We start from the raw sequence: 6435 nt of genomic DNA, 5'->3' as shown, positions 1-6435 counted from the left end.
ATACCATCCATGGTAGTAAACATAGTAGCTACAATCCATTCATAGATTGACCTTCAAACCACATAGGGGTAAAACCTCCATAACACAATGGATAGTAGGTTGGACAAGCGGTGGACCTCTACCCCAAACCATCCATGGTAGTAAACATAGTAGCTACACTCTATTCACACATTGACCATCAAAGAATAGAGATAACTTCTTTCAATAGAGCTAGCTTAGACATGTGGTGGACCTTCAAACCACCTTGGGCTAAAAAAATTATAACACAACAGATAGTAGGTTGGACAAGTGGTGGAAGTCTACCCCATACCATCCATGGTAGTAAACATACTAGCTACACTACATTCACACATTGACCTTCAAAAAATAGAGATACGACTATTGTGAATAGAGCTAGCTTGGAAATATGGTGGACCTTCAAACCACCTTGGGCTAAAACCTCCATAACATAAGGGATAGTAGGTTGGACAAGTTGTGGATCTATGCCCCAAACCATCCATGGTAATAGAGATAGTAGCTACACTCCATTCACACATTGACCTTGAAACATTAGAGATAGCTTAAATAGGTGGCCCACCTTGAAACCACCCTGGGCTAAAACCTCCATAACACAATGGATAGTAGGTTGGACAAGTGGTGGACCTCTACCCCATACTATCCATGGTAATAAACATAGTAGTTACACTCCATTCACATATTGACCTTCAAATAATAGAGATAGCTTCTTTCAATAGATCTAGCTTGGACAAGTGGTGACCTTAAAACAACCTTGGGCTAAAACCTCCATAACACAATGGATAGTAGGTTGAACAAGTGGTGGACCTCTGCCCTAAACCATCTGTGGTAGTAAACAAAGTAGCTACACTCCATTCACACATTGATCTTGAAACATTAGAGATATCTTCTGTCAATGGAGCTAGCTTGAACATGTGGTGGACCTTCAAACAATCTTGGGCTAAAACCTCCATAACACAATGGATAGTAGGTTGTACAAGTGGTGGAGCTTTACCCCAAACTATCCATGGTAGTAAACAAAGTAGCTACACTCCATTCACACATTGAATTTGAAACAATAGAGATAGCTTTGTGCAATTTATCTAGCTTGGACAGGTAGTGGACCTTCAAACCAACCTCGGCTAAAACCTCCAGAACACAATGGATAGTAGGTTGGGGGACAAGTGGTGGACCTCTCTCCCAAACCATCTATGGTAGTAAATCTAGTAGCTACAGTCCATTCACAATATGACCTTCAAACAATAGAGATAGGACTATTCAATATAGTTAGCTTGGACAAATGGTGGACCTTTAAACCACCTTGGGCTAAAACCTCCATAACACAATGATTAGTAGGTTGGACAAGGGGTGGACCTCTGTACCAAACCATCCATGGTAGTAAACATAGTAGCTACACTCCTTTCACACATTGACCTTGAAACAATAGAGATAGCTTCTTTCAATAGATCTAGCTTGGACAGGTGGTGGACCTTCAAACCACTTGGGCAAAAACCTCCATAACACAATGGATAGTAGGTTAAATAAGCGGTGGACCTCTTCCCCAAACCATCCATGCTAATAGAAATAGTAGCTAAACTCAATTCACACATTGACGTTGAAACAACATAGATAGCTTGTTTCTATAGAACTATCTTGGGACAGGTGGTGGACCTTCAAACCACCTTGGGCTAAAACCTCCATAACACAATGGATAGTAGGTTGGACAAGGGGTGGACCTATGCCCCAAACCATCCATAGTAGCTACATTCAATTCACATGTTGACCTTGAAACAATAGAGATAACTTGTTTCAATAAAGCTAGCTTGGACAGGTGGTGGACCTTCAAGCCACCTTGGGCTAAAGCTTCCATAACACAATGGATAGTAGGTTGGACAAGTGGTGGACCTTTGTCCCAAACCATTCATGCTAATAGACATAGTAGCTACACTCCATTCACACATTGACCTTGAAACAATAGTGATAGCTTGTTTCATTAGAGCTAGCTTGGACAAGTGGTGGACCTACAAATCACCTTGGAAGTAGGTTGGACAAGTGGTGGACTATATCATTTAGTAACAAATGAATTTTTTTAATTCCAGGAAGATATGGCACCAAAAAGAAATGTTACAAGGGTGACTGTCTCAATTGACTATACTTGCAATGATCAAAGGAATTGGTATCTGGATATACATGGTGTGGAGGGTGCACAATTTCATAAAGGTGCATCTATTTATTGCAAAGAAAGAGAATGACAGTCTATTTGAAGATGTTGGCCAAGTAGTGGAAGCCTCTATCTCTACAGTTGATGGTCATCCACAGGTAGAATACATTCATATTGTAGTCCCAATGAATCAAGAGTTCCAATTATCTCCAGGAGCATATGCATTTTCACGCATGTCTCAAAATAAAGATGAGACAATGTTTTCTCGAGGATGGAAGATTGAAGAGTCAACTTAAGGTGTCAGAGCATATCAACTTCAAAGCTTCATCATAGCCACACTACAAGGAAAGAAGTTGAAAGCTTCACAACCACCTATAAACAAGAAAGTCAAAGTGCAAAAAGTAGCACCTAAGGAGACTAGTTCTATTTTGGATGTAGACAATGCATCTCTAGCATACTCAACACAAGGTTCAATGTCCAAGATGAGAATCGTGGATCCAGAAGCTCTAGAGGCAGAGGCCATGAAAGGACAAGAAAAAGATACAAGTGCAATGAATAAGTATATAAGCTATTTCCCTTTCCAATATAAGGAGTTTGATATCCCTATTCAAAATTGTTGGTTGGCTCATGATCACTATAATGTACATACTATTGATGGAAAACATGCTGAAAGCATGCTATTTGGATTTTCTCGGAGTACAACTAAGCCTGCAGCGTGTGGATTCAAAATGCAAAGGCAAAGAAGGGTACACCTTTGGTAGCAGAAGAGGTACAAGAGGGAAAACTACAAGATTATCATTATTGGATTCTTGATGGCCAAATTAATTGATTGACGTGTATAAATTTTGAAAGGCTCGTATTGGTGTAAATGCTCCTCCAATGGTTACAACTGCTATATTTTCCATTGCAAATGATGAGGCTAAAGCATTGTATGTCAAGCAACCTTATAGTCAAATATTGTGGCATTTGTGAAGTCAATAGATCTATTCAGGACGACCATCAAGGGCAGCAACTAGAGTTGCAGAGGGACATATATCTCGCGCTGGATGGATATAAGTGTCTTTCTTCTTCTTTCTTATTGTCTTTAATTGAACATTTGAGTTCAATATTCTCATTGGTGTTATATTTCTTTCTAGACTTTTCTTCGATTGGCAAGGATGAGGTGCAGGAGCAAGTTGGATTGCTAAACAGGCACACGTGGTTACATATTTCGATTGAGTTTATGATTGTTGGCTAGAAATTATTAAAAGGCTTGAGGAGGAGAACAAGAAACACCCAACAACGGTATTCAGATTTCTTTGTGGTCTTGAGGAATCAGAGGTAGAGATCATTCAAGAAGAAATTAAAGATGAGAAGATTTTACTGTCAAAGAGTGCAAAAGATGGTGATGTAATACTTCTTGAAGGCTTCAATGCTTTGAATGAGTCATCAAAATAGTCAGCATGTATAAAATCAATGATGCATTTGATAAACCATTCTAATGCTATGTGAGCAATGGCTCAAAAATAGCTTGAAGCGTGGAACAAAGAAAATGGATTTTTTGGATGAAGCTATAAAATACATGCAATGGGAAATTCACCTTCACAAGAAGAAAATTGAGTCTCTTGATTTTCCATGGTCCATCTATGTGGTGAACCTACAGATGGAAGGAAATCTCTACTTGAAGTGTCACTTCAACATTTTAGACTTGAAAAAACACTATGGGGACAACTTGCAGTGGAGTTAGGAGATATTTAACAATGCTTTGGATGGGATGTTGGCTATTTCTGGAGGCTCAATTGATCCTGGATTTTTGTTCCTTGCATTTATAGATTTCTCTAAACTCACAAAATTGCAATGTGCATTCCAGAGTATGGGAGATAATGTGAGCTACCATTGTTGTGGGTGCCTTGCATCACTTTCCATTAGCACCTTGCAAAGGAGCAATTCAATTCCTTGTGGTTATTTCCTTCATGGGAAAAGGTAATGCATTTGAAGACCTAAGAAGGAGATCAGAACAACATCCCCTGCCAATGGATTGTTCTTTGCTTCAAGTAGAAAATGAAGGCATGCCAGATTTGCAATATTTGGAAGCCAGAAAAAGAGTTTTCGTCAAGCACTACATTCATACATACTGTTTTGAAGATCACAAGTTTGTAGGTCTCTTCAGTGATGGCTCTCTGGTTGCACAAGAAGGATTACAACATAAAAAAGATGTCATCTCCTTAGTTGAGAGCGTGCAAGAGCAAGGAACCTTAGCAACCAGGCTTCCCAAATTTGCTAAGGCCCATGCAGATATAGAAAAGTGGGCTGGCCTTCAAGATCAACAAGCTACTTTGTAATTAGCTGACAATGTGCCCATCAGAGAAGATATTTCTCCGCAAGAAGAAGAAGGAGAAGAAGACCAACCTCCTTTGTCAATGGAGGCCTACTTGGAAATGGAAGGATGTATGTTTTGAACTTCTTGTATATGTTAACATCATATCTTGTTGATTTCATACTCTTAATGTTAGGTTTTGTTTTATGTAGTATTTTTTGAGTCCATCTTTTTCATCTTCAGGAATTAAAGGTTTAAATGCAGAGAATAATCTTATAATTTTTGAGTGATGAACCCTTAGATTAAAAAAAAACACTAGCCTAGACTTAAGATCTTGAATTGATGAGTTTTAGACCTCGTACTATCCATTTTATTTTATACTTTCAAGGCTAGCATGGGTAGGTGAACCATACATAGATCCCAATCTCAAGAAGTGTGTTAGGCCTTCAAACAGCCCCTATAGCTTGGACAAGTGGTGGACCTTCCATGGAGGCTAATTCAAACAAGTGTGGTGGTGAATCTTCTGTGGAGTCTAATTGTGGTAGACTTAAAACAATAGCCATTCCCTTGCACTGGCTTGGACAAGTGGTAGACTTTGCTTCTATTAAGGTCTCTATTGAGAGAAGAATTGAATATAATGAGGCGGTCCGGGGCGGGCAACAAGAAGAGTGGCTTCTAAGAACTCTTCTAGGCTCCCGTGCTGCTCAATTGGGTTGGGATTGGAAAAAACAACAACACACACACAAACCCGCAACCTAACCCTACACAAATTTGGGGCACCACCTAGTTTTGGATGCGAACTAGGACTCGTAAAGAGAGAGAGAGAGAGAGAGAGAGAGAGAGAGAGAGAGAGAGAGAGAGAGAGAGAGAGAGAGAGAGAGAGAGAGAGAGAGAGAGAGAGAGAGAGAGAGAGATCTTGGGCTACTTTGAAATGTATCGATAGTGATCAAGCAAACAAAATTATATATGTAAGAAAGAGAGAGAAGGGGGAGGGGGTGCTTGTTGCATTATTACCTTCTTACAAATCTGTCATGACCAATCGAAGTGAGATTAGTATTTTTTCAACATAGCTTGAGTAAATTACACCACAACACATCACAAGAAAAGTCACCCCAATCACTGTCTTAAGGCCAGGGGAGTCCTCTCCACCCTGTCGCCCTCTTACAGTATGTGGGATTTATGGCTAAATTGATGACAACACCCAGAGACAAGCTATCAAGAACTTAAAAAAACACCAAGACACTTATACATCATTGTTGTCCATTTCTTCACGTTGGAAGAGAGACAAAGTATCCAAGCTTAGTCCACATCCACCCTCCTTGATTCAGCAAATGTTGGACTTACACTAGTAGGAGAATGATAGATTTTCTACTCTCAATTGAATGATCACTCTCTCTTACAATGGCATAGAGTTCCCTTGCTAATCACCCCTAATACAACACATGCATATGCATAAGACAATGAGCTTCCACTCAAGAGCTCCTTCTAGAGAGGTTGAGTTGGCTTCTCCAGTTATAGCATAGTGCTCTTGCTTATGGCTCCCCCCTTTTGTGCTAGTTACACCCTCCTTTTATAGCAATTTTGAGGTCTAGGGTTACTCCTCTAACCATGGTGGGGTTAGATTTTTAACACTTATCTAATTTCTTTTGCTTGGAATTATCAAGAAGTTGGTGTGGATAGATGAAGAAGAGAGAGAGGAGAGAAGTGGAGGTGATAGGACTTTTCATAGTAGGTTAGTGTTAGTAAATTAATAGAGTTAGTATTTTTATTGATTTACAAATGTTATTGGATATTTACAATGGGAGTATCCAAGTAGGATACAAATAAGGAAGAAAAACTCTTAATAGGTAAGAAAATATGGATTTCTTACAATGTTGATGCTCCAAGTGTCTTGAGTAGGGTCAATTTTGACGCTTGTTGACAGTCCACTAGCTTTGACGGTACGTTTTTTCTCCACTCTTGACCTTCCTTGGGAGCCAAGGTA

The sequence above is a fragment of the Adiantum capillus-veneris genome, chromosome 16 (assembly GCF_014529385.1).
Source record: "Adiantum capillus-veneris isolate H3 chromosome 16, ASM1452938v2, whole genome shotgun sequence".
NCBI classification, from domain to species: domain Eukaryota; kingdom Viridiplantae; phylum Streptophyta; class Polypodiopsida; order Polypodiales; family Pteridaceae; genus Adiantum; species Adiantum capillus-veneris.
This window is presented reverse-complemented; position numbering follows the sequence as displayed.